The sequence below is a fragment of the Lupinus angustifolius genome, chromosome LG10 (assembly GCF_001865875.1).
Source record: "Lupinus angustifolius cultivar Tanjil chromosome LG10, LupAngTanjil_v1.0, whole genome shotgun sequence".
Taxonomy (NCBI): Eukaryota; Viridiplantae; Streptophyta; class Magnoliopsida; order Fabales; family Fabaceae; genus Lupinus; species Lupinus angustifolius.
Window position 1 is genome coordinate 12,028,309 of NC_032018.1, and position 12,522 is coordinate 12,040,830.

Here is a 12,522-nt window from a genome sequence, read left to right on the forward strand (position 1 = left end):
CACTCTGTGGGACGTCCATTCATGAGAACAGAAAAAATGGGGATAGACATGGAAAATGGCAAACTGATAGTTCGAGTAGAAAATGATGAAATTCATTTTGACATTTTCAAAGCAATGCATCACCCAAGTGATAAGGGGCAATGTTTTTAGATCGATATTCTTTAAGAAATCTGCTTAGAACAACCTCATCCTGATAACCCTTGGGAGATGCAAGAACTCAATCAGGAGGATGGAGAAAAGGAAAAACTGATTAGAAATTATTTTGATAATCAAATTTCTCCTGAAATGAACCAAGATGGAGATGATAAAAAATAACAAGAACTGGAATTGAACGAGTTACCTTCACATTTAAAATATGTATTTTTTAAATGCAACTCCATCAAACCAGTTATCATCAACAATGTACTTTCCACCTTGGAGGTAAACAAACTAATACAAGTCTTGGAGAGACACCACCAGACGACTGGTTAGACTCTGAGAGATTTAAAAGGAGTCAGTCCTTCTTACTGCATTCACAAAATCATGATGGATGATGACTTCAAGATAGTAGCTCAACCCCAAAGGAGGCTTAATCCGACAATGACATAAGTTGCTCGGAAGAAAGTGGTAAAAATGTAAGAAGCTGGAATGATTTACCCCATTTTAGAAGCATTCAAAACTTCAAAAAATTGCTTGGTAATTGCCCCTGTCATAATTGCACCAAACTGAGATATACCTTTTGAATTGATGTGTGATGCTAGTGATTGCGCAGTTGGTACAGTTTTGGGACAGGGGAAGGAGAAGGTGTTCCATGAAATACCTTATGCTAGCAAAGTTTTAAATAAGGCACAAGTTAAATATGCCACTATAGAGAAGGAATTGCTAACTATTTTATTCGCATTGGAAAAACTTAGAAGTTATTTGATTGAGGCTAAAATTATTGTTTTTACTGATCATGCCACAATCAAATATCTCCTAAAGAAACCAGACTCCAAGCCACAATAAATACGATCGGTGCTACTCTTGTAGGAATTTAACTTGGACATATGTGACAAAGGCGAGAAAGATAACCTTGTGGCAGATCACTTGTTATGATTAATCAATGAAGAAGTCACGAAAGGAGAGAGAGAAATAGCTAAAGTATTTTTGGATGAAAAGCTATTTCTCCTTCAAGAACGACCATGGTTTGCTGATATAGCAAACTACAAAGCCTCGAGAATTATTCATGTTCATTTCAACTATCAGCAAAAGTGTAAATTTCTCAAAGAAGTCAACCATTACGTCCGTGACGAGCCATATTTATTCAAAGAGGAACTGATAACATAATTCGAAAATGTGTTGATTCAAAGGCGGCTTAGAAAATTTTATGGCATTGCCATAGTTCAGCTTATGGAGGACCCTACAATGGAGAAAGAACTGCTACGAAAGTCATCCAATCTAGTTTTTTCTGGCCCTCTATTTTTAAAAATGCCAAAAGTTTTGTTCAAAAATGTGATGTATGCCAAAGATCTGCGGAATTGGAAAAAGAAAGGAAATGCCCTTGCAAAATATTTTGGAAATATAAATTTTTGACTGTTGGGGCATTAATTTCATGGGTCCTTTCCCATCATCATTTTCAAATGAATATAACTTGGTGGTTGTACATTATGTGTCTAGGTGGGTAGAAGCATTAACTAAATTGTGAGATGACAACTTATCTAGGTGTTTAATATGAATATGTGCCACGTGCCCTGCCAAAGCCAGATGTCACTATCTTTATCTATAAAACATTTAGAGAATATAGAGGTGACCTCTTCCAAATTATTAGATAAATTGTCACAAATAATACAACAATTAAAATCGAATGCTACTCGGTTACCTTTATCACATAATTGGATGATGCTCAATAGGTTGTGTTCCAAGCCTTCCACACAAAGCATGTTCTTGATCACTACTTGAGAAGTATTGTCAATTGTCCCAACGCCAAGTATCTTCCCCTAGTTGTTATCTCCATAAGTGACATACCCTTTGTCTTTAAGTGAAAGATTAAGGAATTTTGATCTATCACCGATCATATGCCTCGAACAACCACTATTCAACCATACATGCAAAACACATTACTTATCTTGATTACGTACCCAAGTGATATTGGGTCCCTTTTGTTAGTAACCATGGGATTTTGTCCCCTTTTAACCCCAACATAAGTACCATTAGGCACATCATATTTCCTAATATAACATGCAGCTGAGGTATGTCCATGAGTGCCACAATAGAAACATGAAGGCATTCGAATATTTAACTTTTTATGAGTATGGACTATAGCTCTCCTATATGGCCTTTTATTATTAATTGGAGGTTTATATCCTATTCTTGTATGGTTACCAACATTTCTTGATTCAGAAAGTAATGTGTCTAGGTTAAATCAACTGTATGTGAGCTTTGTGAGTTTTTCTTTTAAATTTGAATTCTCAGTTTGCAAACTCTTGCAAGTATCACATACAGCAGTATGACATGATTTATTTTTAGAGTAGTCACATGAGTTACAAGAGTAGATTAAATCAAGAGTTTCATTTTCCGATTTTAGTTCATCTAACTCTTTTTTGCATTTTAACAATTTGTTGTTCATGGAAGAGGATTGCATGTTTTCTATCTACGTTAATCCTAGCAAGATTTTTCAATTCCTCATGTAATTCAACGTAAGCATTATATATTCCATCATAGGGAAGGGAATCATCGGAAGAAGATGAAGTGTTAGAGTATACCTCAGTCGTATCATCCTGACCACTCAAGCTACAATCCTCTAGTGTTTTTACCATTAAGCATAGTTTCGTATACTCCTCCTTGTCGGATGTTATTGATGTTGATTCCTCCTTGGGAATATCCCATACTATATAAGCCTTCTTTTATTTGAAGTCTCGAGGAATGCTCTTCTCAAATTTAACCTTCATGAGGTAGGTCGGACATTGGAACCTCATATGTCCAACTTTCCCACACTTGTGGTAAGTGAAGCGGCCCTTTGGGTTCATGCCTTTCTTGGTTGTTTCACGCACTTCCTTATTTTGAATCCCCTTAAATCCTCCTCTCTTCTTCAAGAATTTTCCAAATTTTCGTACCAGGATATTCCAGGTTTCATCATCTAGGTCATAGTCAGAATCATCATCCTCTTTATCTTGTTGATCTGGTGAAGTGGTAGACTAGAGAGAGATGCCTTTGTTCTTCCTATCTAAATCTTCGTGTATCATTAAGCGCCCTAACTCCATCTGGTGCTCTTGGAGTTTTCCAAATAATGTTGCTAAAGGCATAGAATCCAAATCTTTCGACTCCATGATTACAATTAATTTTGGTTGCCATTTCTTGTCAAGACAACGCAAAACTTTATTCGTTAGTTCTCCTTTAGAAAACGTTTCATCATGGGAAACTAAATGGTTAACCATGTGAGTAAATCTCTTTTGAATTTCACTAATAGATTCATTTGGTAACATGTGAAATAACACATACTCATGTGTTAGCGCATTTAGCCTGGTGTGCTTAACCTTGCTAGTGCCCTCATGGGTCACTTGTAAAGTGTCCCACATTTCTTTCACATTTTGGCAATGCGAAACCCTAAAGAACTCATCATATTGTAGGGCCAATGTGATAATGTTTTTAGTTTGAAGGTTACGCTGAAACTTTCTACTTTCGTAATCGGTCCAAAGACCTTTCGGTTTTTCTTTAGGTTCATCGTCCACCAAGTGGAATGGAACGAAAGGACCATAGACTATTGATTCCCAAATGTTTGTGTTAATCTCCTTAATGAAGATCTTCATGCACACTTTTTAGTAGGCGTACCCCTCGCCACTGAATACCGGAGGGCGGATGGTGGATGCGCCATCACCACCGAAAGGGTTTTTAGAACCCATAATATTATCCTCTAGGATCGAACGAATACGCCATCAAGATAGCACTTTTGTCCTAGCTCTGATACCACTTGTTGGGTACCAATAGGTTAGAATACATCTAGAAGGGGGGTTGAATAGGTGTTGCAGATCACTTACTCCGCTTTTCTGATACTTAGTGCAAAATAGAAAGTTACTACATTTAATCAAATAAGTTTAGTTTTCATCGATTAAGCAATGCTGGACTTAATCGATTATGCTTGTGGATAATCGATTATCCTGATTCTTACACTACTTGATTTTATGGTTTCTTACACTACAAGTCACCGATTACCAGTCTTTATACAATTAATTGATTATAGATGTTACAGAATGATACAAAAATAGATTATAGCAAGTAACACATAATCAATCAATTATCAAGAATGTAAAGCACAAAAGTAAAGGAGATAAGGGTTAGAAAACTGTGCACAAGGAATTTTTATTCTAGTTCCTTTGTGATCTACTACAAACTACATCCAAGCCTCCCCTTCTGATCTTGGGTGATTTTTATTCACTATTGCAATTGTAAGTTTTACATACAATTCGATTATCTACAATTCTATTCAACATGTCATTAATAAGGTGTAAAAGCTTCTCCTAGTATTAGAAAAATCGCTCAAATAACACTTTTGACTCATATAATGTAAACTAGAAAGTATCAAAATTACCATACCAAGTCAAACACCAATCAGAGTCCAATTGACTACAATTCTATTCTAAAAGTCCTGAATAAGGTTTAAATAATTTTCCTAGTACTATATTAGACTCTCAAACACTTTTGAGTCGTATGATGTGATCTAGAATGTATAACAATTGTTGTACCATGTTCATACACCAATGAGAACCAATTGGCTACAATTCCATTCGACATATCTTTAATAAAGTTTAAACCCTTCTCCTAGTATTAGATTACACTCTAAACAATTTTGAGTAATATAATGTGAAGTAGATAGTATGACAATTGTCATATCATGTTCATACATCTATGAGAGTCCAATTGACTACAATACCATTCTAAAAGTCCTTAATAAGGTTTAAATCCTTCTCCTTGTATTAGATTATAGTCTCAAACACTTTTGTGACATATTTCGTCATGTATAAAGTATCACAATTGTCATACCACATTCATACACGCATTAGAGTCGAATTGACTACTACGACATTCAACATGTCATTAACAAGGTATAAACCCTTCTCCTAGTATTAAATTACACTCTCCAAAACTTTTCAAAAAGATGATGTCAACATAGAAAGTATCAAAGTTGCCATACTATGTTATACACCTTTGAGAGTCCAATTGACCACAATGTCATTCTAAAAGTCCTTAATAACGTTTAAACCTTTTTTTTCCAGCATTAGATTACACTCTCCAATACTTTTAAGTCATATGATGTCAACTATAAAGATTCTGTTGGGTACTAGTAGTTTAGAATACACCTACAAGGGGGGTTTAATAGGTGTGGCGGATCACTTACTCCGCTTTTTCGATACTTAGTGCAAAATAGAAAGTTAATGCACTCAATCAATTAAGCTTGGTTTTAATCGATTAACCAATGCTGGACTTAATCGATTATGATTGTGGATAATCTATTATCCCAATTCTTACACTACTTGATTTTATGGTTTCTTGCACTGCAAGTCACCGATTACCAATCTTTATACAATTAATTGATTACAGATGTTACAGAATGATACTATAATAGATTATAGCAAGTAACACAAAATCAATCAATTGTCAAGAATATAAAGTAAAAAAGTAAAGGAGATAAGGGTTAGAAAACTGTGCACAATAAATTTTTATCCGGGTTCATTTGCAGTCCACTGCAAACTATATCCAAGCCTTCCCTTATGATCCCGGGAGATTTTTGTTCACTATTGCAATTGTAAGTTTTACATACACACTCCCAATTACAAATACAGAAAACTAAGTCCTTCTTTCTTGAAACCGATGAGCTTAATAACCTTGGTTTGACCTATCTAATTAACCTACTAAGATCTCCTATCTTTTCGCGATTCAGCCCCAACCTTGGTATCGCTCGAATCAAGACCTCCTAGTCTCTGTGAAGATTATCAAGATCTCTCTTGAAGTGAAACAATTCACCATGATATCAACTTCCTTGTTCAATATAGATTTTGAGTTTTCTTGAGTACGTAATACACAGATAAAACAATGTAAACTCAATTCTAAAACACTAAGAAGAATACTCACAAAAACCTAATCTAATTAGATCTAATGCATAAGCTTTTTGTTGAAACTAAATTGGACACTTTTCAGACAAAGATTTTCCTCACTTCTCTCTAGAACAAATCAAGAAAGTATGCAAGAATGCAATGCATTGAAACCTAGAGAAAACATGCAATGATTTGAATTTCTAAACCTAATTCAGAATGCTCTCACTCTCAAAGTTCTCTAAATGCACTTCCTCACTGTAATGCAAGATATGAAAATGTATGCTCTAAAATATTTTCGACATTATGCAAGTTATGCCACATGGGCCAAAATTACAGAATTTATAGAAACCACACAAATGTTGTCATTAATCGATTATGAAGTGACTTAATCGATTAACGAACTATTTAAAAACTTATTTTCTGTTATGTTTGTTATGACTTAATCGATTAACACATGACTTAATCGATTAACACATCACAAGTTTCAGATTGATTAGCCACTGTAATCCCGATCATCGATTAACATAATACAAAATTGATTCTACTATGTACAATATAGTTCCTTGATTAATGGTAAACTACCTATATGACATATGATCATGCTCTCCATGATTTTCAAAGATGATATACCTTTTATGCACAAAATCATGTATGTAGATGCATGAGCTTACTTATCATATGATATCTAGATGATGTGTTTCAACTTTTATCTCTTTTATGTTAAAGCTCGTGTGAGACTTCCACCTAGGTTTACCTAACCTAATAAATTAAAACTTACAAAGTCCTATGTCTATAGTTATAACTCTTGAGTCTTCGGCACATTGTTTGTTGTATGATATTCAAGCTTACTTCTATATTCGTTGTCTTTATCAAAACTTAGTTTAGCGTCAAATATGCTAGTCTTGACTTTTCGCGCTTTTAGTATCACAATAATAATACCATGTTTAGACACCCATGAGAGTCCAATTAACTACAACTCCATTCGACATATCCTTAATAAGGTTTTTATTTCTCTCCTTGTATTACATTATACTCTGAAATACATTTCAGTCATATTATTTTAACTAGAAAGTATCACAATTGTCATGCCATGTTCATACACCTATGACAGTCTAATTGACTACAATTTTATTCCAAAAGTCTGTTACAAGGTTTAAACCCTACTACCTAGTTTAGGTTACACTGTCAAATACTTTTGAGTCATATTATGTCAACTAGAAAGAAGATCAATTGTTATACCATGTTCAAAAACCGATGATAGTCCAATTGACTATAATTCCATTCATCATGTCCTTAATAAGCCTTAATAAGGTGTAAACCATTCTCCTAGTATTAGGTTACACTCTCGAACAACTTTGAGTCTTATCTTGTCAACTAGAAAGTATCACAATTGTCATACTATGGTAATACACCTATGAGAGTCCTATTAACTACAATTCCATTATAAGAGTCCTTAATAAGGTTTAATCCCTTATGCTAGTATTAGATTACGCTCTCAAATACTTTTAAGTCATATGATTTCATCTAAAAAGTATAAAACAATTGTCATACCACGATCATATACCCATTAGAGTCCAATTGACTACAACTCCATTCAACATGTCGTTAAGAAGGTGTAAACCCTTCTCCAGTTATTGGATTACTCTCTCACACACTTTTGAGTCATAATATGTCAACATAGAAAATATCACAATTGTCATGCGAAGTCATACACCTATGATCGTCCAATTGACTAAAATTTCATTCTTAAAGTCCTTAATAAGGTTTAAACAATTTTTGCTAGTATTAGATTATATTCTCAAACACTATTGAGTCATATGATGTCATCTAGAGAGTATCACAATTGCCATACCATGTTCGTACACCCATTATTGTCAAATTGACTATAATTCCGTTCAAAATGTCATTAATAAGGTGTAAACCCTCTCTTAGTATTGGATTACACTCTCAAACACTTTTGAGTTTTATGATGTCAACAAATAAATATCACAATTATCATTGCACGTTCATACATTCCTGATATTTCAATCAGTATAACAAATAAAGGAGTTAAAAACAACAAATTAGCCACACTGCTATAACCAATGCAAAATTAAGTATCAAGCCCATTCTCTTGCCACTTCATTGGGAACGTGGCAAAAAAAGCAAAAAACCCCGCTCAACTTCATAATTAAACATTACAATACGACCCAATAATGTAAAACTTCCTCATTGGATAAAACCATATTGTTTCTTTAACTCCTAATAAAACCAAACCAGGAGCCACATATTCTTTCTTTAATTTTTGTAAAAAATTCTTCAATTTTTTATCAATATTACTTCATCTCTTCAACCATGGTTCATTCAATTTCTTAAATACTTCATTCGCTCTTCAACCAATAAAGTAACAACAAACTGACTCTGAAAAACGAATGAGTGAGGGAATTAGAGAAAATCAAAGCATAAAATCATGATGAGGAAGTGGATGCTCATTTCTTCTATCCTTCTCCTCTCCCATTTCCTTCTCATTGTAGATCAAGGTTGAAATATATATATATGTGGTTAATGACGTATTTGATGGATTCAAATGTGGTCTATCAATGGATTCATATGTGGTTAAGAGGTATTTGATTTATATATATATATATATATATATGGTTAATTATTTATTGTGGTTGAATTAGGGAGGCTAATTCGATCTCAAAGAAATCGCTTCACGACAACGCAGAGAAGTTTGAGTTCCAAGCTGCAGTTCGTGTCTAATGGATATTATCCGAAATTCTCTCTATAGTAACAAGTAAATTTTCCTTAGAGAGTTGATCTCCAAGGCAATTGAAGGATGAGTGTCATCAACTTTGCTACACAGGTAAATAGGAATCCAATTTTGCAGCTTCTACTTTTCAATTTTATCAAATTGTTTCTAATTTTTGCATGTCTAGTTTTGTATCTCTCAATCCCTAATCTTGTACCAGTAATCTAAAACAAGCATGGTTAATAATTGAGAAGTGTTGGTTTAATTTCTGAAGGTTAGTGTGTTTGCAATATGCGATTCTGACTTTATAATATAAGTGAGTAAGATAAATAAATTTGTTTTACTCTTTTTCATGTTGTATATTTTCCATTTTGCATCTATGATGTATAGGTTTTAACTTCTAAGCTTAGATCACTCTGTGAAATTTAAATAAATTAGAGTCTGTTTTTTTCATTGACGTCATGAGAGAAGTATCATGCTTTGAGAATTTAGATTTTTCTGGTCACTAATAGATGTGCAACATGGTGCATAAATATTCAACTAAACATCCAAATTGGACAAGTTTAAGAATGCCTTAAAAACTTATGAACTAAAGTCCAGGTTGAACCTGTATGGTATATGGCTATTGTTCAAGAAGACATGGATAATGGCCCAGGTAGTGGTGGTGATGGAAATGACAATAATAGAGATGCTAATGTTCAAGTGAGAGACTCTATACCTCATGAAGCTCTTGGAACTAATGGTGATTTGTCTCTGACACATTTCACGTTCAATTACCTAACTTCAATTTGTCATTAAGAAGCTTAGTTTATCTATTCGATTAATTAGTATATCGGGAAATGTTGCAGACAAATCTAACCCCAAACCAATGAAATTGCTTATAAGTGAAGAATATTATCAGATTTACTAGGACCCTTGTTATGTGTCTTAGACAGCATGATATGTATATGTTTGGTTTTCGAAAGAATTTGCACAATACTTGTCATTGGAAGTGTCAGTGTTTGGATATGAAGAAAATTTCGTTTTGATGTTATCCGTTGGAATTTCTTAAAAATGATGAGTTTCTGAAGTGGTTTTAATGCACATTAATGAGGCTATTTACGGTGACTTTTGAGTTTGTGAAATAAAAAACTCACTAGTCTCACATTGCTTGGAGGAGGGAAGTTTGAAGGCTTTATAAGCCTTAAGTTTCATCATTGGGGTGTGCCCAAAGGGGTACAATGGGTTTTGTGGGTGGGTGGGGACTCACACAAACAAAACCCCTCAACACACGTGCGTGTGCGCACCACCACCACCACCTCCTCCATTGTTGTTCGGCCGACTCGTATCGTGTTCGGGCTTAGGCTTGGGCCCAACATTCTTTTTAAATAAACATTTATTTATATTTTATTTATTGTTTGGGCTATGTGGGCTTGGACAGTGTGTTGGTCAAGTCAACACACGCATGCCACACGTGTTTGACGTAGTCAACACTATTGGAAAGTGAGAAGCATGGGGGAGTGGATCTCGGATTGGGATTGTGATCCGTGTGTGATCAACGATTCTAGCCGTTAGATCTTGTGACCATTTGGGATTTGGCCACTGTTTTGGGTCGTTGGATAGGGGATTCGTTGGAGGCCTCATGCTATAAATAGAGGTCTCCTCCCCTCATTAGAACTTGCACCTCAATTTGAAGGTGTTTCCTCTCAACTTTTCTTTCTCCCCCTAATACTCCGCCGACGCCTTTCCGGAAACCTTCTTCCCCTTTCTTTCCGTGGCACTTAAGAATTGGCATAGGTAGCCAAAGTGGGATTTCGAGATCTGACACTGGTAGTCAGTATTGTGGGTAAAGAATTGGCATGGGTAGCCAAACTGTGGGAATTCGAGAACTAACACTAGAAGTCAGTATTATCGGTGTATTCGAGAATGATTCTTATAGTGCAGTAAGAAATCGCATTATAGAGAACTAGGTTGTTTTATCCTAGGGACAGTGTGGTTGATAGTCTGCTTGCACAATTTTAGCAGTACCACAAAACATCTTAAAGAGAGCGACCTGGTTGTGACTCAGCTAGTAAAGATTATCTGATGCTATTCAAATTTTTTGTGAGCTACGGAAACAACAATTTCAAGACGTTTCAACTATAATGGCATTCATAGATAATATTACTGGACTGGACAGCTATGACCTGAACAAGCCATTTCAGTTTGACGAGACAAATTTCAAACATTGGCAACATAAGATGGAATTTTTCCTCATTATGAGAAAGGTTGCCCATGTTCTGAAAATCGACATCCCAGTGGTGTCGGATGAGGCTGAAAAAGAGGAAAGGGATAATCTGGCTATTGAAATAGCTCTCTGGAATGAAAGTGATTACTTATGTAAGAACTTCATTCTCAATGGGTTGTCTGATGATCTTTATGATTACTACAACACATACAAGTCTGCCAAATTAATTTGGTATGCACTTGAGAAAAAATATGATACTGAGGAAGCTGAGACTAAGAAAAATGCTGTTAGCCGCTACCTGAAGTATCAAATGACTGATGAAAAATCAGTAGAGTCTCAGTCCCACGAGATTCAGAAAATTGATCATGAGATCATTTCTGAGGGTATGCCCGTAGATGAACAATTTCAAGTGGCTGTCATAATTGACAAGCTGCCTCCTAGTTGAAAGAGGTGTAAATTGTAAAATAGTAAAGTGTTATCAATAAATTTATTTGTTCAAACTAACTAACTTTTATTTATTGTTATTTACATTCCGCAATTTATTTATTCTTTAATACCATCCTTCCTTAAAGAAGAAGTTTGGTTTGTTAATAAAAGGAACCCGAAAGGGAGTAAATAAATAAAGGTCACTTAACTTTATTATTCTTTTGTTCTTTATTTATTTATTTGTTTCTAACAACTAACTATTCACCACTTTTGTACATTAGAATACCATTAAACCGGTGTTGGAATTTATTCCACAAAACCGAGATGGTATTGAAAGGTACTTAATAATTATATAATAGGGGATTGCTTCGATACCATTGTACCGGCATTAGAATTTATTCTAACAATGCCGAGATGCGGTAAAGAAGGAATAACTTATTCACATGATTATTAGAAGTAAGTTGTAACGAGAATATTCTTGAAACCATTATACCGACGTTGGAATTTATTTCAACAAAGCCGAGATGGCGAACAAAGAATAAAACCGAGTTCACTTACTTAACTAAATAAAGAAAACATACCGAAGAGAAAAAAACCTTTCAAAAAATTGGCGTCGTTGCCGGGGAATTGCTTTAATAATAGAATTTTCATATTTATATGTCATTCATCAAATAATTGTGCATGAATTTATTTTTGTTTTTTTGTACAAATTATTTGACTTTCTACAAAGATGTAAATTATTAAATATGTATATTATTTGTCTACTAACTTTTCTTGGAAAATAGACAAAGAAAACCTTTCTTATGCATGAAGAGGAACAAAGAAATTGAATTTTCTCTTGATCCCGAGATAGAGAAAACACTCAAAAAGAAGAAAAAAACACAAAAAATGGCTCGACTAGCAAAACCTATCATCCAAGAAGAAATTATGGAAATGATAGAGAATCATGAATCAAGGGCAGAGAATCAAAATAGCAATAATGGATTTGTCAGTTTTACCCCCAGAAATATGATCAGAATAGGAAGACTCTCACGCACTCAAAGGCCACCAGAGATGAAAACTGGGTTGGTACAACTTATGTACGCCAATCCTTTCACTGGTCTAGATCATGA

The 12,522-nt window shown here is 34.5% G+C and overlaps 1 long non-coding RNA gene across 1 annotated transcript; it reads right to left on the reverse strand.

The window, feature by feature from the left end:
• On the reverse strand, positions 2,104–9,535 carry LOC109358163. Its single transcript, XR_002108921.1, has 3 exons — positions 9,418–9,535; positions 2,276–2,285; positions 2,104–2,114 (listed from the first exon to the last, which is right to left on the reverse strand). It is a non-coding gene; the product is annotated as an uncharacterized LOC109358163 (long non-coding RNA).